This window comes from Pongo abelii, chromosome 11 (genome assembly GCF_028885655.2).
Source record: "Pongo abelii isolate AG06213 chromosome 11, NHGRI_mPonAbe1-v2.0_pri, whole genome shotgun sequence".
In the NCBI taxonomy this organism is placed as follows: Eukaryota; Metazoa; Chordata; class Mammalia; order Primates; family Hominidae; genus Pongo; species Pongo abelii.
Window position 1 is genome coordinate 75,238,182 of NC_071996.2, and position 22,361 is coordinate 75,260,542.

At 41.2% G+C, this 22,361-nt stretch overlaps 1 protein-coding gene across 2 annotated transcripts in view; it reads left to right on the forward strand.

The window, feature by feature from the left end:
* Positions 1 to 22,361, forward strand: part of PDK1 (pyruvate dehydrogenase kinase 1) — a 111,105-nt gene that overhangs the window by 84,328 nt on the left and 4,416 nt on the right. The window contains exon 12 of one of the 2 annotated variants that reach the window (XR_008521487.2): positions 2,377 to 2,395. The exons of the other annotated variant lie outside the window; for it this stretch is intronic. The gene's annotated coding sequence lies outside the window, so the exon portion shown is untranslated. Of the gene's footprint in view, positions 1 to 2,376; positions 2,396 to 22,361 lie in introns of those variants that run through there. 2 annotated transcript variants of the gene reach the window in all.

Sequence of the window (22,361 nt, forward strand, 5' to 3'; positions counted from 1 at the left end):
GCTTTAGCCTCACAGAGCCCAGGTTTACATCCTAACTTTACTATTTGCTGTATGACCCTAAACAAATTACTTAACTTCTTTATGCCTTTGGTTTTCTTATCTGTAAAATACAGATAACATTACTATGACAGTACTAATACTAATACCCAGTACATAGGCTTGTTGTGAGGATTACATTCGGTGGTGTGCTGGAACTAGCTCATACCATGGGCAGACTCAATGGTTAAATTTTCAGGATTTTATAAGCCAATTTTTAAACACTGGGCATCTTGAAATTAGCTGTGATGAGAGTATTTACACTACAGAAATCAGCAAAAACTACATATCATGCCCTTTCCCTCAGAAATCCATTTACCAGCACTGCACTGATGACATTGGATAAACATTTAAAAGGCTTAGCAATGTACACGGCACGAAATAGGCTTTTTTTTTTTTTTTTTTTGAGATAGAGTCTCATTCTGTGGCCCAGGCTAGAGTGCAGTGGCACAATCTCAGCTCACTGTAACCTCTGCCTCCCGGGTTCAAGCGGATCTCCTGGAGTAGTTGGAACTACAGGCGCTTGCCACCACGCCCGGCTAATTTCTGTATTTTTAGTAGAGACAGGGTTTCACCATTTTGGCCAGGGTGGTCTTGAACTCCTGACCTCAAGTGATCCACCCGCCTTGGCCTCCTAAAGTGCTGGGATTACAGGCGTAAGCCACTGTGCCTGGCCTAAAACTGTTGCTTTATTGTGCTCTTAATACGTGTTTACATCTATTTGAGGCACTGTATAACGCCACTACTGAAAGAGGATGGTTGTGCCTATGGTGCTCCAAGAGAAAACGACTTAGACTGTGTCTAGAGGACAGGACAAGTAACGTGCTGTCATCATAGCCATTGAGACTGGAGCAGTGGTCACTGCAACCTTCTCCATCTCTGTTAGACTATTTTATTCATCTTTATTTCCCCTAGATTCAGCACAGTACCTGGCAGAAAGGATGTTTGTTGGATACATGATTGACTAAATCAGCTTGATCATGCAGTAATAAAATAATGTATGTGACTGGTCAGATGTCACACCAAAAACCTGATTTTTAAAAACATTTCACTGACTGGTTGATTGAGTCAGGCTACTATGGGTAAACTTAGCCAAAATACTCATTTCTATATTTTCTTCTCTTTATAAACATGTACCTTTAACAATGAAGCAAATAACACCTTTTAAAATACTAAATAAGATAGCATAATTGCACGGTATGCACTGCCCCAACTGGATTATTATAATTTACTGAAGGGTTTGCTGTGGATAGATAATAATATGCAAAATAGATAAAGACACAACAGAAAAAATGACTTCTTATGTATGTCTGTTGAAGAGTGATTTTCATACAAAAGGAGTTTAAATTAGATGACAACTTAATTAACATATTTGCTATTTTTGTTTTGTTTCAATTTTTTGGCGTTGTTTCATCTGAGAGAAGGACGCTAGAAATGAAAAGAAAAAGGAAATGGTGCTCTGTGGTAGAATATTTATGTTACTCTTTGCAAACAAAAATCCCCTTTTTTTCTTTCTAATTTGATAGCCTCATAGAGGCACCAAGTAATCTGTTTGGAACTGTTTGGATGATACTCAAGAAAAGGAGAATGTTGAATTATGGGAATCTTTAAATAAACACATCGAAGGCAAAAAAAAGCAGTCAACTTGATGCAGTTGCTTCAGGTAGAGTTTAGACTGGAGGGATGAATTTTGTTAGCCTGCCTGTGATTTTTAGTAATTACAATATAGCTCGTTTCAGTGCTCCTCACACTAGCATGCATAAAAATTCCCTAAAGAGCTCATTAAAATGTTGATTCTTAGGCTCTGTCCCGAGAGATTTTGCTTCAAGTCAGAGAGACCCAAACCTTGCATTTCCTTTTTTTTTTTTTTTTTTTTTTTTTGAGATGGAGTTTTGCTCATGTTACCCAGGCTGGAGTGCAATGGCGGGATCTCAGCTCACTATAACCTCTGCCTCCCAGGTTCAAGCAATTCTTCTGCCTCAGCCTCCCAAGTAGCTGGGATTACAGGCATGTGCCACCACGTCTGGCTGATTTTGTATTTTTAGTAGAGATGGGGTTTCACCATGTTGGTCAGGCTGGTCTTAAACTCCTGACCTCAGGTGATCCACCCGCCTTGACCTCCCAAAGTGTTGGGATTACAGGAGTGAACCACCATGCCTAGCCTAACGTGTTCCCAGGTGATGCTGATGCTGCTGGTACATGGATCACACTTTGAGTAGCACAATTTAGAGGCCAATAAGGAGCATACTGCCATAGCCCATGAAGGAGGACGGTGATTTCCAAACACGGATGAGCTTTAGAATCAGCACCTAATGCGTTTTTTTATGTGCTTATTTACAGAATCTAGATATAAGCCCACATCAGACTTGCTAAATCAGAGTCTCAGGAGGGGGCCCAGAGAATATGATGGATCGGATACACTGTGAAGTTGAGGGACCCTTGTGGTGATCACTCTTGGTAAGCCAGCTTCTTGGTCAGAACAGATGGGACTTTGAGGCTGCCACATTGAGGAGCATATGCTGAAAAGAGAGAAGCTGTAAAAATCAAGTAAGAAACTGCTCAAAAAATAATGGAGGCATGTCAAAAGGACACAGGAGGCAACTTATGGCCAAAATAGTGCTAATTCAAGGACTAAAATAAACAATGATAGCATTTCATTATAGCCCTCAGAAAAAAGTTAAATATCCATGAGTCCATACTGACGTAAATAAATAATTGAATGAATGAGTAAAAAATAAATAAAGGAAAAGGACAATTCATCCTTAAAAAAGAATTCCAATTAATACATGTAAAAGGAATGCGGAAACTGGAAACTCACTATGAAGTAAGCTCTACCGTAATAATTGTTGCAGGCAAGATCCATTGATGGATGCTAAAATTAGTAGGTAAAAATTTGGTGAGAAACAGAATAGTTGCAGAGTTTCAAAGTCTTTACCACAAGATATTTGTTAGTTTCTAAGGGAAATACCATAACTTCACAACAAAGAAACGCAGCAGACACTACCTTTACCAAGAATCAAGGAGAATATCACCAATAATAAGACATATTCTCATGTACCCACTGACGTGATGCACCAAGAAAGAAGGTCACACCACTTTGTAATATTCGTGCCAGAAATGTTTTATTTTGATCTAATCATGAGAAAATGCCAGGCAAAACTAAATTGAGGTACTGAACAATAACCTTCAAAAATTTCAACGTCGTGAATGACAAAGAAAAATTTAGAAACTGTCATGGATTGAAGAAGACTAAGAAGAAATGAAAACCGCATGCAACATGGGATGCTGACTTGGATTCTGGACCAGAAAAAGGATATTAGTAGGAAACCTGATAAAATTTAAATAAGGTCCACAATTTAGTTAACAGTATTGTAACAGTGTTAATTTCCAGGTTTTGCTAATTGTCCTATGGTTAGATGGCAAGATGTTCACCTTAAGGGAACGTCAGTGAAAGATATATATTAGTAACTCTCTCTTAGTTTTGCATCTTTTCTGTAAGTTTAAGATTATCTCAAAACAGAAAAATTTTAAATGTTGAATAGAGGAGAGAGGTTCCAAGATGGACGAATAGGAACAGCTCCAGTCTGCAGCTCCCAGCGTGAGCAATGCAGAAGACGGGTGATTTCCGCATTTCCAACTGAGGTACTGGGTTCATCTCACTGGGGCTTGTCAGACAGAGGGTGCAGCCCACAGAGCAGGGCGGGGCATCACCTCACCTGGGAAGCACAAGGGGTTGGGGAATTCACTTTCCTAGCAAACGGAAGCCATGACAGATGGTACCTGGAAAATCGGGACACTCCCATCTTAATACTACGCTTTTCCAACGGCCTTAGCAAACAGCGCACCAGGAGATTATATCCCGCGCCTGGCTCGGAGGGTCCCATGCCCATGGAGCCTCTCTCACTGCTAGCACAGCAGTCTGAGATTGAACTACAAGGCCACAGCAAGGCTGGGGGAGGGGCGTCTGCCATTGCTGAGGCTTGAGTAGTTAAACAAAGCTGCCCGGAAGCTTGAACTGGGGGAAGCCCACCACAGCTCAAGAAGGCCTGCCTGCCTCTGTAGACTCCACCTCTGGGGGCAGGGCATAGCTGAACAAAAGGCAGCAGAAACTTCTACAGACCTAAACGTCCCTGTCTGACAGCTTTGAAGAGAGTAGTGGTTCTCCCAGCATGGAGTTTGAGACCTGAGAATGGACAGACTGCCTCCTCAAGTGGGTCCCTGACCCCCAAGTAGCCTAACTGGGACACACCTCCCAGTAGGGGCCGACTGACACCTCATACAGCCAGGTGCCCCTCTGAGACGTAGCTTCCAGAGGAAGGATCAGGCAGCAACATCTGCCATTCCACAATATTTGCTGTTCTGCAGCTTCTGCTGGTGATACCCAGGCAAACAGGGTCTGGAGTGGACCTCCAGCAAACTCTTAACAGACCTGCAGCTGAGGGTCCTGACTGTTAGAAGGAAAACTAACAGAAAGGACATCCACACCAAAACCCCGTCTGTACATCACCATCAACAAAGACTAAAGGTAGATAAAACCAAAAAGATGGGGAGAAACCAGAGCAGAAACGCTGAAAATTCTAAAAATCAGAGTGCCTCTTCTCCTCCAAAGGAACACAGCTCCTCGCCAGCAATGGAACAAAGCTGGATGGAGAATGACTTTGACGAGTTGAGAGAAGGCTTCAGATGATCAGTAATAACAAACTTCTCCGAGCTAAAGGAGGATGTTCGAACCCATCGCAAAGAAGCTAAAAACCTTGAAAAAAACTTAGACAAATGGCTAACTAGAATAAAGAGCGTAGAGAAGTCCTTAAATGACCTGATGGAGCTGGAAACCATGGCACGAGAACTACGTGATGCATGCACAAGCTTCAGTAGCTGATTTGATTAAGTGGAAGAAAGGGTATCAGTGATTGAAGATCAAATGAATGAAATGAAGTGAGAACAGAAGTTTAGAGAACAAAGAGTAAAAAGAAATGAACAAAGCCTCCAAGAAATATGGGACTATGTGAAAAGACCAAATCTACGTCTGATTGGTGTACCTGAAAGTGACGGGGAGAATGGAACCAAGCTGGAAAACACTTTTCAGAATATTATCCAGGAGAACTTATACAACCTAGTGTGGCAGGCCAACATTCAAATTCAGGAAATACAGAGAATGCCACAAAGATACTCCTCGAGAAGAGCAACTTCAAGACGCATCATTGTCAGATTCACCAAAGTTGAAATGAAGGAAAAAATGTTAAGGGAAGCCAGAGAGAAAGGTCAGGTTACCCACAAAGGGAAGCCCATCAGACTAACAGCAGATCTCTCGGCAGAAACTCTACAAGCCAGAAGAGAGTGGGGGCCAATATTCAACATTCTTAAAGAAAAGATTTGTTAACCCAGAATTTCATATCCAGCCAAATTAAGCTTCATAAGTGAAGGAGAAATAAAATCCTTTACAGACAAACAAATGCTGAGAGATTTTGTCACCACCAGACCTGCCTTACAAGAGCTCCTGAAGGAAGCACTAAACATGGAAAGGAACAACTGGTACCAGCCACTGCAAAAACATGCCAACTTGTAAAGACCATCAATGCTAGCAAGAAACTGCATCAACTAACGAGCAAAATAACCAGCTAACATCATAATGACAGGATCAAATTCACACATAACGATATTAACCTTAAATGTAAATGGGCTAAATGCCCCAATTAAAAGACACAGACTGGCAAATTGGATAAAGAGTCAAGATCCATTAGTGTGCTATATTCAGGAGACCTATCTCATGTGCAGACACACATAGGCTCAAAATAAAGGGATGGAGGAAGATCTACCAAGCAAATGGAAAACAAAAAAAAGCAGGAGTTGCAATCCTAGTCTCTGATAAAACAGACTTTAAACCGACAAAGATTAAAAGAGACAAAGAAGGCCATTACATAATGGTAAAGGGGTCAATTCAACAAGAAGAGCTAACCGAAATAAATATGCACCCAATACAGGAGCACCCAGATTCATAAAGCAAGTCCTTAGAGACCTACAAAGAGACTGACTCTCACACAATAAGAATGGGAGACTTTAACACCCCACTGTCAACATTAGACAGATCAACGAGACAGAAAGTTAACAAGGATATCCAGGAATTGAATTCAGCTCTGCACCAAGTAGACCTAATAAACATCTACAGAACTCTCCACCCCAAGTCAACAGAATATACATTCTTCTCAGCACCATATCACACTTATTCCAAAATTGACCACATAGTTGGAAGTAAAGCACTCCTCAGCAAATGTAAAAGAACAGAAATTATAACAAACTGTCTCTCAGACCACAGTGCAATCAAACTAGAACTCAGGATTAAGAAACTCACTCAAAACTGCTCAACTACGTGGAAACTGAACAACCTGCTCCTGAATGACTACTGGGTACATAACGAAATGAAGGCAGAAATAAAGATGTTCTTTGAAACCAATGAGAGCAAAGACACAACATATCAGAATCTCTGGGACACATTTAAAGCAGTGTGTAGAGGGAAATTTATAGCACTAAATGTCCACAAGAGAAAGCAGGAAAGATTTAAAATTGACACCCTAACATCATAATTAAAAGAACTAGAGAAGCAAGAGCAAACACATTCAAAAGCCAGCAGAAGGCAAGAAATAACTAAAATCAGAGCAGAACTGAAGAGATAGAGACACAAAAATCCCTTCAAAAAAATCAATGAATCCAGGAGCTGGTTTTTTGAAAAGATCAACAAAATTGATAGACTGCTAGGAAGACTAATAAAGAAGAAAAGAGAGAAGAATCAAATAGATGCAATAAAAAATGATAAAGGGGATATCACCACCGATCCCACAGAAATGCAAACTATCATCAGAGAATACTATAAATACCTCTACGCAAATAAACTAGTAAATCTAGAAGCAATAGATAAATTCCTGGACACATACACCCTCCCAAGACTAAACCAGGAAGAAGTTGAATCTCTGAATAGACCAATAACAGGTTCTGAAATTGAGGCAATAATTAATAGCCTACCAACCAAAAAAAGTCCAGGACCAGACGGATTCACAGCCGAATTCTACCAGAGGTACAAAGAGGAGCTGGTACCATTCCTTCTGAAACTATTCCAATCAATAGAAAAAGAGGGAATCCTCCCTAATTCATTTTATGAGGCCAACATCATCCTGATATCAAAGCCTGGCAGAGACACAACAAAAAAAGAGAATTTTAGACCAATATCCTTGATGAACATCGATGCAAAAATCCTCAGTAAAATACTGGCAAACCGAATCCAGCAGCATATCAAAAAGCTTATCCACCATGACCAAGTTGGCTTCATCCCTGGGATGCAAGGCTGGTTCAACATACACAAATCAATTAAAGTAATCCATCATATAAACAGAACCAAAGACAAAAACCACATGACTATCTCAATAGATGCAGAAAAGGGCTTTGACAAAATTCAACAGCCCTTCATGCTAAAAACTCTCAACAAACTAGGAATTGATAGGATGTATCTCAAAATAATAAGAGCTATTTATGACAAACCCACAGCCAATATCATACTGAATGGGCAAAAACTGGAAGCATTCCCTTTGAAAACTGGCACAAGACAGGGATGCCCTCTCTCACCACCCCTATTCAACATAGTGTTGGAGTTCTGGCCAGGGCAATCAGGCAGGAGAAAGAAATAAAGGGTATTCAATTAGGAAAAGAGGAAGTCAAATTGTCCCTGTTTGCAGATGATATGACTGTATCTTTAGAAAAACCTCATCGTCTCAGCCCAAAATCTCCTTAAGCTGATAAGCAAATTCAGCAAAGTCTCAAGATACAAAATCAAGTGCAAAAATCACAAGCATTCCTATACACCAATAACAGACAGAGAGCCAAATCATGAGTGAACTCCCATTCACAACTGCTTCAAAGAGAATAAAATACCTAGGAATCCAACTTACAAGGGATCTGAAGGACCTCATCAAGGAGAACTACAAACCACTGCTCAATGAAATAAAAGAGCACACAAACAAATGGAAGAACATTCCATGCTCATGGATAGGAAGAATCAATAGCGTGAAAATGGCCATACTGCCCAAGGTAATTTATAGATTCAATGCCATCCCCATCAAGCTACCAATGACTTTCTTCACAGAATTGGAAAAAACTACTTTAAAGTTCATATGGAACCAAAAAAGAGCCTGCATTGCCAAGTCAATCCTAAGCCAAAAGAACAAAGCTGGAGGCATCATGCTACCTGACTTCAAACTATACTACAAGGCTACGGTAACCAAAACAGCATGGTACTGGTACCAAAACAAAGATATAGACCAATGGAACAGAACAGAGCCCTCGGAAATAATACCAGACATCTACAACCATCTGATCTTTCACAAACCTGACAAAAACAAGGAATAGGGAAAGGTCCCTATTTAATAAATGGTGCTGGGAAAACTGGCTAGCCATATGTAGAAAGCTGAAACTGGATCTCTTCCTTACACCTAATACAAAAATTAATTCGCCAGGCGCAGTGGCTCATGCCTATAATCCCAGCACTTTGGGAGGCTGAGGTGCGTGGATCGCCTGAGGTAAGGAGTTTGAGACCAGCTTGGCCAACATGGTGAAACTCCATCTCTACTAAAAATACAAATGTCAGCCAGGCATCGTTGTGGGCACCTGTAATCCCACTACTTGGGAGGCTAAGTAACGAGAATTGCTTGAACCTGGGAAGTGGAGGTTGCAGTAAGCTAAGATCGTGCTACTGCACTCCTGCCTAGGCAACAAGAGCAAGACTCTATCTCAAAAAAAAAATTAATTCAAGATGGATTAAAGACTTAAATGTTAGACCTAAAACCAAAAAAACCCTAGAAGAAAATTTAGGCAATACCATTCAGGCCATAGGCATGGGCAAGGACTTCATGACTAAAACACCAAAAGCAATGGCAATAAAAGCCAAAATTGACAAATGGGGTCTAATTAAACTAAAGAGCTTCTACACAGCAAAAGAAACTACCATCAGAGTGAACAGGCAACCTACAGAATGGGAGAAAATTTTTACAATCTACCCATCTGACAAAGGGCTAATACCCAGAATCGCAAAGAATTTAAACAAATTTACAAGAAAAAAACAACCCCATCAAAAAGTGGGCAAAGGATATGAACAGACACTTCTCAAAAGAAGACATCTTTGCAGCCAATAGACACATGAAAAAATGCTCATCACTGGCCATTGGAGAAATGCAAATCAAAACCACAATGAGATACCATCTCACACCAGTTAGAATGGCAATCATTAAAAAGTCAGGAAACAACAGGTGCTGGAGAGGATGTGGAGAAATAGGAACGCTTTTACACTGTTGGTGGGACTGTAAACTAGTTCAACCATTGTGGAAGACAGTGTGGTGATTCCTCAAGGATCTAGAACTAGAAATACCATTTGACCCAGTCATCCCATTACTGGGCATATACCCAAAGGATTATAAATCTTGCTGCTATAATGACACATGCACACGTATGTTTGTTGCAGCACTATTCACAATAGCAAAGACTTGGAACCAACCCAAATGTCCATCAATGATAGACTGGAGTAAGAAAATGTGACACGTAGAATACTATACAGCCATAAAAAAGGTTGAGTTTATGTCCTTTGTAGGGACATGGATGAAGCTAGAAACCATCATTCTGAGCAAACTATTGCAAGGACAGAAAACCAAACACCGCATGTTCTCACTCATAGGTGGGACTTGAACAATGAGAACACTTGGACACAGGGTGGGGAACATCACACGCCGGTGCCTGTCATGGGGGTGGGGGGCTGGGGGAAGGGATAGCATTAGGAGATATACCTAATGTAAATGACGAGTTAACGAGTGCAGCACACCAACATGGCACATGTACACATATGTAACAAACCTGCGTGTTGTGCACATGTACCCTAGAACTTAAAGTATAATAACAAAAAAAATTTTTTTAATGTCAGTGCACTCTGCCTCATGGAAATTCCAGTTGCTTAAGCAAGTCTATGGCCTCCCTACCTGGCTATGGATAAGCTGCAAGGACGGTTTCACCTGAGAGGTTACCTAATAGTGGGCAGAGAAGGCAATACAAGCACGAAAGCCTATGAGCTGCAGGGGATTGGGATTTTGTCAGCTATACTCAGTACTGCCTTGTCATCCCCTTTCCCCAAGCCACTACCCCATAGATGGACAAAAATAAGCATGGGAGTCTTCAAAGTCTCCACAGTCAGAATATCCTGGATTTTGGATGGTAAGGGGAACTTCCGTAGCTCCTGACCCACCTTTTGGAGCTCCTCTGCTATCCAGCCTGCAGCCCTACCCACGTGGTGGTTGGAGTCAGCAGGCTTCTGCAGCCTGGCAAAGCCCTTCTCCCATTTTGTGGTCTGGATGAGGCCCATGGCCTCTGCTTTAAGGTGATCATCTGTCCTGAGGACCAGCTTTAAAACTATTTCTTCAGAGAGCATTTTATTGAATACAAACTCCTTAGGCAGCATTGTTCACATTTCCCAGTGTTGAACAAATCGTGGTTTTCAGTCACACATTCATCATTCCAGGTCTTGCTGATTGACTTCCAGTGACCCCTCTTAGGAACCTTTTGCTAATCTCACTAATAGAAAGAGCTCATTCCACCCCTTTGGTTATTTCACATTCACATGGCCAGGCTTACATTTTATTTAACTTTCTTTTCACGTAAGAAGGTGAAAAAGTGCTAAGCCGCATTTTCTAAGCTCTTGGATCATTTCTTGGTCATTCTGGAAGCAGAATGGTGGTGAAACGGGAGAGTTCCCTTTCCCTGATGTTTGACAGGGGTGTGGCTTGTCTGTTTGGTCACCATCCCTTCAACCCCTTACGGGATGGGGAGCAGGCAGCTGGACAAGTGCAGGAGCCCAAGTGGGCGTGTGTTACAGTGTGCCCTTTTAGCCTTGCTGTCCACAGACGGCTTGAGTGTTGGCCAGCTCAGTGGACCCTCTGCCTTTCTGTAAGGGCAGAGTGCCAGTGTGACAGCTTTCTGTATCCCAAACCCTTGTCCAGCATCCTGGGAGAAGCGGGTCACACATGAACTTGAAGGATGAATGCAGGGGTTTTATTGTGGTAAAGGTGGCTCTCAGTGGGATGGATGGGGAACCGGAAGTGGGGATGGAGTGGGAAGATGATCTTAACCCGGAGTGTGGCCATCCAGCAGCCAAACTCCTCTCTGACCACCCCCAGCTGAACTCCTCTCAGCATTCAGGCGCTCCTTCTCTTCTCTCTTTCTGTGCCACGTTGTTCTGCTGTTCATCTGCTTGTCTCCTCATCTGCTCATCTGCTCCTGGAGCTTGGGGTTCAGGGTTTATGTGGGTACAGGATATGGGGGTGTGGTGGCAGGCCAAAAGGCTACTTTTTGGGCACGAAAATAGGAATGCCTGTTCCCACTTAGGGCTGTAGGTCTCCAGGCTTAAGGGTGGGGCTTTTGCCAGGGAACCACCCTCTTCTACCCAATGTTTCCCTGTCTCTTGTCCGTATTAGTGGGAACTAGCAGAAGCTACAGAGAGAGATTAAATTGGGTTTGGTTTCTGGTTGTGACGTTTATTAATAATCTGACCTCACATAAGTCTTTTTAGGCTTTTGAGTCTCAATGTCCCTGACTACAAAAAGACATGAATAATACATGTAATCTTGGATTACATAAAATAATGTCTCTGTAGCATTAGAAAATAAATCTCTCATTTATCAGATGTAATAAAAATGATCTAAAACTCACCCAGCCTTAGTGAAGAAGGGAATGTACAAGTAAAAGGAGTCTTGCACAGAGCGGAAGCTGCCTCTACACCCACACGTACTTTATTTGGCTAGGATTGGCCTTTCTTTGGACTGAAAAGGAAAGGAACTAAACCAAGAGCCAGGTCTCATTAAGACTAAATTTAATTATGTCCTGTTTAGATATTAAATGATAAACTTCCTTTTGTTGCTAACTTGTTTTTACTAAGACTGTCTTTAAATTTCTCCTGGGTAACCTTTAACCTTAGCTGACTGGAAGTCATTAATTATATTTTTGGTAAGAAATGCAGTGGAGCACATAAGGTTTATGTCTAAATAGTTCTTAGTTGTAAATTATATCACCCATGTTGTGGGGGTGTTGGGTTTTTGTTTGCATATTTTTATTCATTTTTCCGTACTCTTTATATACATTGAAAAGCTCCAAGTGAAGAAAAAAAACATTGAATCTGTTTTCCTCCCAGCAGCTATTGATTTTTAGAGTAAAGAGGTGACTTTAGCTTGTTTTTGACTCAAATCTAGCATGAAGCTTGGTTTCTTCGAAGACACAAACACTTTAAACATGAGAGATATTCAGTGAAGATGAGTCATCTTTCCCTGGATCTTTATAGTTTGTCCTCCATAAACATCACCTTATTTGTATATGAAGCTTTATTATCTGCACTAAATTCACTACAGATTGTTTCCATTTTTCTGTCTTTAAGACCTGACATTATCCTCAAGTGCAATTAGGTAGCTTTATTTTAGAACAGTGGTTTCAGAATCTCTAAGTATTTTTTACACTAAAATGATTTACTGAGCCTCCATATGATAGTGGCGGAATCCCACATTATGAAAATACAGAGCAATAAGCTACTATACATTCAACATTGTTTTTAGCTGTAAACCCTTGTTATCTTATAGGAGCCTGATTGATGTGGTAGTGAGGTGTGGGGTGGGGGACACATTCTGCAGTCCTATGATTAAGTCTCAGCTTGTGGTGAGCCTGTGCCCCTGGGCCGTGACCTTTACAAGTGCTTCTCAGGTCTCCCCCATGCTCCTCACTTAGAGGAGCCTAGAAGATTGGAGTTGAGTATTTTTATTCCCCAGGTTGACTAGGCTCTGGCAAAACCCAATTAGGTTAGGCCCTGGTAAAATAGTTTCCCTGGAAGGCAAGCTTTTGTTAAAGAGAACAAAGCCTCTAGTATATTGCAAAATAGTTCCCCCGTGAGGCTGTATGTGATGGCTCATGCCTGCAATCCCAGCACTTTGGGAGGCTGAGGTAGGAGGATCACTTCTTGAGGCCAGGAGTTCAAGACCAGCCTTATTGGGCAACATGGCAAAATCCTGTCTTTACCAAAAATACAAAAATAGTCTCATAACCTGGCCTCAAAATAAGTAAATAAATAAAAATTAAAAGATAAAATTTTTAAAAAGTAGTTCCTCCACCCAGAGGAGGGGAAGTTTTTCTCTGACCTTCACCTGAGAGTTTGATGAGACTCATGGAGGTAAGACTCAAGAGAAGTGTGGGGGCCCTCCTAAGACTGGGTTCACCCAGAGTTTTTAACTCCCAAGCTCATTCACATTGAGGCTCCAGCAATTTGTCAATTACAGTTTGTGTTCCTACTGGTATTGTCTCCAGTGCTGGCCTTTTATTCCTGGGCTTCTGTTCTTGGTAAGTTGTGATTCTCTACATCCTCCTGTCTTTCAAATTTTCTGGGAGGTGGTTTGCCCTGTGACCTCAATTCTCTGATGGATCTAAGAAGAATTGTTTTGTTTTGTTATTTATTTTTATTATTTATTATTATTGTTAAATGGAGATGAGGTCTCACTGTGTTGCCTAGGCTGATCTTAAACTCCTGGGCTCAAGTGACCTCCACACCTTAGCCTCCCAAAGTGCTGAATTACAGGCATGAGCCACCGTGTCTGGTCAGAAGAATTGTTGATTTTTGGTTTGTTCAGCTTGTTTCTTGTTGTGAGGATGAGAATGATGACTTCCAAGCTCTTTTCATATTGAACCAGAAACCAGAAGTGTCTCGATACTGCTTTTAAATGAATTTGGATGGTAATACTTATAAGAGCATCTGCTTGTATTTTTTAACTTGTGGTTTTTATTATGTGCAGATTGTATTATTTAATATTAATTTACAGATAAAATCTGATACACTTATGGACTCATAGATTTCTTACAATTACTGAAGGAGTTAAGAGCATGACACCCCAAAATATCTTGCTCCGGCATATTGACTATTTTGAGTTAAAGGCACTTGAACAATAGCAGGTGCAAGAAGATCACTCTGACCTTTCTTCAGTTTCTTAAAAGCAGGAGATGAAATTCCCATGTGAAAGATGTCCTCCCTATGCCAGAAGGAAAGCATTATTCTTACCTTCAAGGATAAGAAGTTGAGGCTGAAGGAAATTTGTAGAGTCTTAGCCCATTCTGAGTTGCTATAAAGGAATGCCTGAAGCTGGGTAATTTATAAAGAAAGAGGTTTATTTGGCTCTTGATTCTGCAGACTGTACAAGAAACATGATGCCAGCATCTTCTGTTGAGGCAGAGGAAGCAAGAGAGAAGAGCAAAGTGCCTGGCTTCTTCTAACAGCCAGCTCTTGTGGATACTAATCGAATGAGAACTAACTCACACAACCCCACCACCTCCCAGGGAGGGCATTAATCTATTTATAAGAGACCCACCCCTGTGACAAAAACACCTCCCATTAGGCTCTACCTCCAACACTGGAGATCAAATTTCAACATGAGATTTGGTGAAAACAAACTATGTTGCAGGAAGTCAGGGAACCTAAATGGAGGGACCGGCTGGAGCCATGGCAGAGGAACATAAATTGTGAAGATTTCATGGACATTTATCACTTCCCTAATAATTCTCTTATAATTTCTTATGCCTGTCTTACTTTAATCTCTTAATCCTTTTATCTTCGTAAGCTGAGGATGTACGTCACCTCAGGATCACTGTGATGATTGTGTTAACTGTACAAATTGATTGTAAAACATGTGTGTTTGAACAATATGAAATCAGTGCACCTTGAAAAAGAACAGAATAACAGCGATTTTTAGGGAACAAGGGAAGACAACCATAAGGTCTGACTGCCTGCGGGGTTGGGCAAAAAAAGCCATATTTTTCTTCTTGCAGAGAGTCTATAAACGGATGCGCAAGTAGGAGAGATATTACTAAATTCTTTTCCTAGCAAGGAATATTAAGACCCTAGGAAAAGAATTGCATTCCTGGGGGAGGTCTATAAATGGCTGCTCTGAGAGTGTCTGTCTTATGCGGTTGAGATAAGGACTGAAATATGCCCTGGTCTCCTGCAGTACCCTCAGGCTTATTAGGGTGGGGAAAAAACCGCTTCCCGGTAAATTTGAGGTCAGACTGGTTCTCTGCTCTGGAACCCTGTTTTCTGTTGTTTAAGATGTTTATCAAGACAATACATGCACAGCTGAACATAGACCCTTATCAGGAGTTTTTGATTTCGCCCTTTTTCTTGTGATCTTTGCTTTGCCCTTTGCCTTATGATCTTTATTGGCCTCAGAAGCATGTGATCTTTGTGACCTACTCCCTGTTCATATGCCTCCTCCCCTTTTGAAGTCCTTAATAAAAACCTGCTGTTTTTGTGGCTCAGGTGGGCATCACAGTCCTACCACTATGTGATGTCACCCCTCAGTGGCCCAGCTGTAAAATTCCTCTCTTTGTACTCTTTCTCTTTACTTCTCAGACTGCCAACACTTAGGGAAAATATTACATTGAAATATTGGGGGTGGGTTCCCCCAATAAAACCACATCCAAACTATAGCACAGAACTAATTTCACTAACCCTTATCTTCCTGGCCATTTCACCCAAGTAACTACCCTAGCCCATGCCCCTTTGCTTTCTCACATTTTCATAATTTACTACTCTTTGTTCCATTCAGTATATAAGTGTTCAACCCTAACTGCATCTTCAGGCCTTCATTTTCTTATGAGGGCTCCTGTGCAACATAAAACATGGATTAAATAAATTTGTATGCTTTTCTTCTGTTGATCTGTCTTATGTCAATTTAATTCTCAGCACCCCACAACCGAAAAAATCTCTAAGAGGGTAGAGGTAAAATTTTGCCTCCCCTACATTACCCCACATGCTAGGGGAACCAATATTTAAAGTACACTAAAAGCTCATAATTTTGAATCAATTGTGAGGAAAGCATCCATTCAGTAAATTCTGAAAAGAGATGACCTCAACATGAATACAATTCTATTAGTTTCAAACAGGGCAGTGTGGGGTACTTTAACAGGCTCTCCTGGCTCCAAACGTCTCATTCCCCAAGCCCTGCCTGACTGTCTAAAATATCTATGTAATCAATCCCTTTGGAATAAGTTATTGAAGGCTTTTTGTTAAGGAGCAACTCCTTTTCTGGGAAGGGAACACTTTCAAACCACACATGCTTTAGCTGGATTTGACCAGCTGAATCATTAGATTTGGTGAATCTAATGATCTAAGTTGCCATCTAGCAGGAACATGAAGGAATGAGATACAGAGGACGTTCTGATGCTGCATGGGGGTTCTGCTAATTGGGGAGTCTGGTAACCAGCTTAGGCAACCAGAGAAAATAGAGAAAGGTGCGGGGTGAGAGCAACAGAGGGACTGACCCCGGGCCCAGGGTTCCATGGATCAGAGATTCCAGGATTGCTTACTAATGTCTGAACAGATTAAAGGGGATGGTTTGTAATTAACATGTCAGTGTATCGATCTAAGTAAAATTGCTTCCTCTCTTTTTTTTTTTTTGGAGATGGAGCCTTGCTTTATCACCCAGGCTAGAGGGCAGTGGCATTATCTCGGCTCACTGCAACCTCTGCCTCCCGGGTTCAAGCAGTTCTCTGGCCTCAGCCTCCCTAGTAGCTGGGACTACAGGTGCACTCCACCACACCCCACTAATTTTTTTGTATTTTAGCAGAGACAAGGTTTCACCGTGTTGCCCAGGCTGGTCTCACACTCCTGAGCTCAGGCGATCCACCTGCCTCAGCCTCCCAAAGTGCTAAGATTACAGGTGTGAGCCACAGTGCCTGGCCAAATTGCTTTCCCTTATTTTGCTTGTCTCTGAATGGTAATTGTGACCTCCTTAATCATATTGTTCTTTTAATAGGCTAACATCTCCCTTGAAATTTTATTTACACTGCTCATATGTGACAGCCTCAAGGACACTTCTGCTTGGTGGGGGCAGCCCTGGTTGAAGCAGGTCCTCAACTTCAAATCTGTGGACACTTTGGGTTTCCTGTGGATTCCTGCTCCAGCCTCTCTTTGTCCAGGCACTTTCTTCAGTTCTCTTTTGTTCCCTTCCCTGCAGGTGTGCAGGGTCTCTGCCCTGTTGCTCTAAATAAGCCCCAAGCCAAAGTTGCAGCTCTGGACTTACCTGTCTGGCAAGGGAAGAAGGACAAGAATAAATATTCTTTGCTTTCATGAGCTCTGTAGATGGTAGTGATATTAATAAGCTTGATAATGGTATACAAAAAAAGACAAAAATGAGATTCATACTGATGTTGGGGAGTTGGTATGGGTATGATGATGATGTGACCCTACAAGATGAGGGAACTACAAGGTGAGGAAGTGAAATTGATGTTTCATCAGGAATGTTCCTCCATTCTGATCAGCAACTAGGGCTGGGGCTTATGGTTTTCAGTTGAATGTAGCTGTGCTTACAGTAGGCTCTACCCTCTCCCGGTAGACCTCCAGGCAGAGGGGTGCAGGAGCTGTCTTGTGAGAGCTGACTGTTATAGTTTAGGAATTTTGCAATCTGGTGGTCAAACACAGCCATTTTTCAAGCTTAAATTATATGCCATTATTGTATAAATTATACAAAAATTATATATTGAAAACAAAGGTAATAAATACTCAGAAGCCATCAATTCCTAATTGTCTTACTACAGTTTGCTGCTGTTCTTGAGGTTATTTGGTTCCTGTCTGGGGGAAATACCACATAATCATGTACTGCTGCACGTCCTTCCCCACTCCACATTCAGTGACATCAGCCATGAAATCAGCTGCGGTTGGAGTTTTTACACCATGAAATTACAAATATTGAAAGCCAGAGCTTGATTTATTATTTTTTTGATTGTGTAGACTTAAGAAATGGTTGAAACATGGAATGCTATGTAGTCATAAAAAGAATGAAATTTTGTCTTTTGCAGCAACATGGATGCAGCTGGAGTCCATTATCCTAGGCAAATTAATGCAAGAACAGAAAACCAATACCGCATGTAACTTGTAATTGGGAGCTAGACATGAGTTACACATGGACATAAAGATGGGAACAATAAACATTAGGGACTATGAGAAGGGAGAGGGAGAGGGGCAGGGGCTGAAAAACTACCTATAGGGTACTATGTTCACCACCTGTGTGACGGGATCATTCGTGTCCCAAACCTAAGCATCAGGCAACATGCCCATGTAACAAACCTGCATGTGTACACTCTGACCTAAAATAAAAGTTGAAATTATTTTTTACAAAGGTGTTGAAGAAAAATGTTAATGCAGATTAAACATGTGTCTATAGTTGTTACAATGTGAATAGTACAAACATCAAGAGAATATTCTAGTTTTGAAAAACTATTATTTGTTTCAGTACAAGGAAGTCACACGCATCTTTGGTGAATGAGTGAAGTTCCAACATACATTTTCATTATCTTTCTTTTGCCTTACTCATTAAAGTAAATGAAAACATCAACCAAAAGTCATGGTGGAACTACACTCAAAGATACAATTATAAGATATTTACCAGCAAACAGCTATCAGGAGGCCACAATTCACTCTAAAAATTCAGTTCTGATTAGCCAGCACTGCCCTCTGTGGATGAGAGGGAGCTTTTGTTTATTGTACAAAATCTTAAAAATGTATCGATAAGCAAAAATAAAGTTAAAAGCCCCTCTAATTTCTCCACCAAGAGATAATATGACTCATAAGCATATACATATTTTTAAACAAATATCAAATTATAGCTATAAAGGGAAGACTTTTTAAAATCGTGTGTGTGTGTGTGTGTGTGTGTGTGTGTGTGTAAAAGAACATTTGGAGAGCATCTTTCCATGTTATTCAGTTTTCTTCTAAAATCTCATTTGTAATTATTCTATAGAAGGCTGTTGTACTGATTATAACTTATTTCACCAGTCCTCAATGATTGGACATTTGGATCGTTCCCAATTTGTGGCAATTAAAAATACAATCTTAGGAAAATAAATAAATAAAACAAACAAGTGACAAATAAAAAAGACAACCCTACAAAGCACTTCTTTGCAGCTAAATAATACATCCTTTGTTTTCCTTAGGAGAAATTTCTAGAAAAAAGGTACATGCATGTCTAGGCCTTTTTCCCTTCTTTTCTCCTTTTCTTTCTTTAGGGAATGCCATCCCAGTCCTATACTAAGTCTTTAAAAGACCTCCCCTGATAAACTGGAAGCTCCATGTGGGCAGGGACTGTGTCTGCAAGTTCACCCCTCTAGCTTCAACCTGTGGCCCAGTGCCTGATGTGGGGACATATTCAATGCATATTTGCTGAATGTAAGAAGGAAAGAGGAAGGGCTGGTGTATTACTTTGCCAGGGCTAACAACACAGTGCCACAGACCAGGTGGTTTCAACAGCAGAAATTTATTTCCTCACAGTTCTAAAGGCTAGGAATCTGAGGTCAAGGTGTCAACAAGCTGGTTTCTTCCAGGTTTCTGGTTTCTTCTGTCCTGGACTTGTAGATGACCAACTTCTCCCTCTGTCTTCACATGGTTGTTCCTGTGTCTATGTCCTTATCTCTTCTCTTAATAAGGATGCCAATCATACTGGATTAAGGCCCATCCTAATGGCCTCCTCATTTTAACTTAATTGCCCTTGAAAGATTCCTTTTCCAACAGTCACATTTTGATAGGACTTGAACATACGAATTTTGCAGGGGACCTAATTTAGCCCACACAGTTGTGCAGATTGCCATGTGGGGTTGTGGTAAGTTAGAGCCAAAAAGGATGGATGTCTTTGGAGACCAAAGTAATGAATTTTCTTGAGACAGAGTCTCACTCTGTGACCTAGGGGCTAGAGTGCAGTGTCAAATTACAGCTCACTGCAGCCTCCACCTCCCAGGCTCAAGCGATCCTCCTGTGACAGCCAGGTGGGAGGGGGTCCTGGAGAAACTCCAACCAGCCTGCCCACTGAGGTAGAGCCTCGAAAGTTCACTGCATTTGCAGCAGGGAGGAGCCTGGTCCCTCTGCTTCTTGGGTGGAATCTGGGATTCAAATGCTGGGCAGGAAGCGCTCTAGCTGGGACTCTGGCCTAGTGAGAGTCCCTGTTTCCCCCTTTTCTTCCTTTTAACCCAATAAAACCCTGTCTTACTCACCCTTCAAACTGTCTGTGAACTTAAATCTTCGTGGCCATAGGGTGGACAAGGACCCCGTCTTTAGCTGAACTAACGAAAAGTTCTGCAACATTCCTACTTCAGCCTCCTGAGTAGCTGGGACCACACACAGGTTTATGCCACTATATCTGGCTTTTTTTTTTTTTTTTTAAACCTCTCATAGGAATGAGGTTAGTAAGCTTTTAAAAAGCATTGCCTTGCCGGGCGCGGTGGCTCATGCCTGTAATCCCAGCACTTCGGGAGGCCAAGGCAGGCAGATCATCTGAGGTACGGAGTTCAAGACAAGCCTGGCCAACATGGAGAAGCCCCGTCTCCAGCTAAAAATACAAAATTAGCTGGGCATGGTGGCACGCGCCTGTAATCCCAGCTACTCGGGAGGCTGAGGTGGGAGAATTGCTTGAACCCGGGAGGCAGAGGTTGCAAAAGCCGAGATCACACCATTGCACTCCAACCTGGGCAATGAGAGCAAAACTGTCTCAAAAAAAAAAAAAAAAAAAAAAAGCATTGCCTTGCTTTATATGTTGGTTTTGAAATGTCTGATGCCAGTCTAATTCTTTTACCTTTGTAAGTTGTTTGATCTTTTTTCCTGGAGGCTTGAGGGTTTCTTTCTTTCTTTTCTTTTTTTGAAATCTAATAGTTTTACTAGGCTCTGCCTTGGAGTATGATCCTTCTGGGTAAATTTTTCCCGTTACTCAGTGATCTCTAGGAATGTGTAGATAGACATAGGTCTTTTCCCACTCTATAAAGTTATCTTGAATTATAGTTTTAGATATTGGCTCTGTCTCATTGTTCTGTTTTTTCTTCAGGAACTCTGATAACACAAAAATTATTATTATTATTCCTGGCTGTCTTGCATGTGTGCTACTCTTCCTCTGGCCCTTTTTTCTTCTTCACTTATGCCTTTCTTATTCTCCTCATAGTTTGCCTACTTTTCTTCAATGCCTCTTACTAACTTAATTTGAGTCTATTCTGTTAACTTTTAATTTGAGCCTATTCTCGTTTTATCAGAGGAGAATTTTTCTCAGTTGATATAATCGAAATTCCATTTCCTGGCTTTTGTTATAGCTTCACTTAACATTTGTTAATTTTTATGGAATGAAGATGTTTTCAACCTTTTTGGTTTAATGGCATCATCTTATGTTGGTATTGCAAAGTCCAGGTCTTTGGCAGGATATTTTGGTTTGATTTGCTGGGATAGAGAGAGTTGTGAATCCTCTGCTTTTCCTTTTTTGTTGCAGGAACCTAAAATTTCCATCTTTTCTTTTTTAACTCTTCCCACCTAATGCCAAAGAATGGTTTTTTTTCTTTTCTTTTTTGTTTCTTTTGTTCTTTCTTAGAACTTTTGGGTTTCAATCATTGCCCCCTTTAAATTGCCCAGACTTCCAAGTTCCTTCCTGAAGTCCGTGCTCTGATCTCAGACTAGGATGGACCTAGACTTTCTGGTGTTAAATCAAACTCAGGATCCTTCACAAGCTTCCCTATTTTGCCTTCCCTGCAGCTCTCTAGGTTTGCTTTTGTTTGCCCTAAGGGCTAGGGTGTGGTGAGGGAATGAGAAATTGTGTTCTGAGATCTGATTATTCTCTTTCTATTCATAAGTATTTTGAAGTTTGGACATTCTTTAGGTTATGCTGAAGGTGTGGCTTGCATATAAATTCACTTTTTGTCCTTTGTTTGGATCCATGAAGAGGCAGGTGGCTATGCTGTTGCTGTTGCCTGCCTGAGCCTACCCTGAAGCCCCTTAACCTCACTTTTGTTAAAAATTGTAGCAGAAGTGCAATTTGCCTACCAGATTCCTTTTTTCTCTCATTCTTCCTTGAAAACAAAACCCCAGTTTGCACAGGAAGAATCAGATATGCAGCGTTGGCATTTTAAAATCTAATTTCTAGGCTCCTGTGACCAAGTAGCACAGTTTGGTCAAACAGACATAAGCAGAAATCAATGGGGTGGGGTTTATGGAAAAGTCTGAGTGTCTATGGAAATGGTCAGACTGGGCTAGCAAAGCCCTTTGCCCTTTTCTTACCCTCATTTTTCTTCCTGGATCACTTGGACATAACACCTGGAGAGGCAGCAGTTATTTTGTGGCCATAAGCATGAAAGCCAAAAGCTAAGGATGATGGAACAGAAAAATAGTAGGAGCCTGAATATTTGAGGAGCTGGGTCGGCTCTGGATTTCCTCCTCCCAAATTTCTGGTAATGTAAGAAATATAAACCTCTTTCTT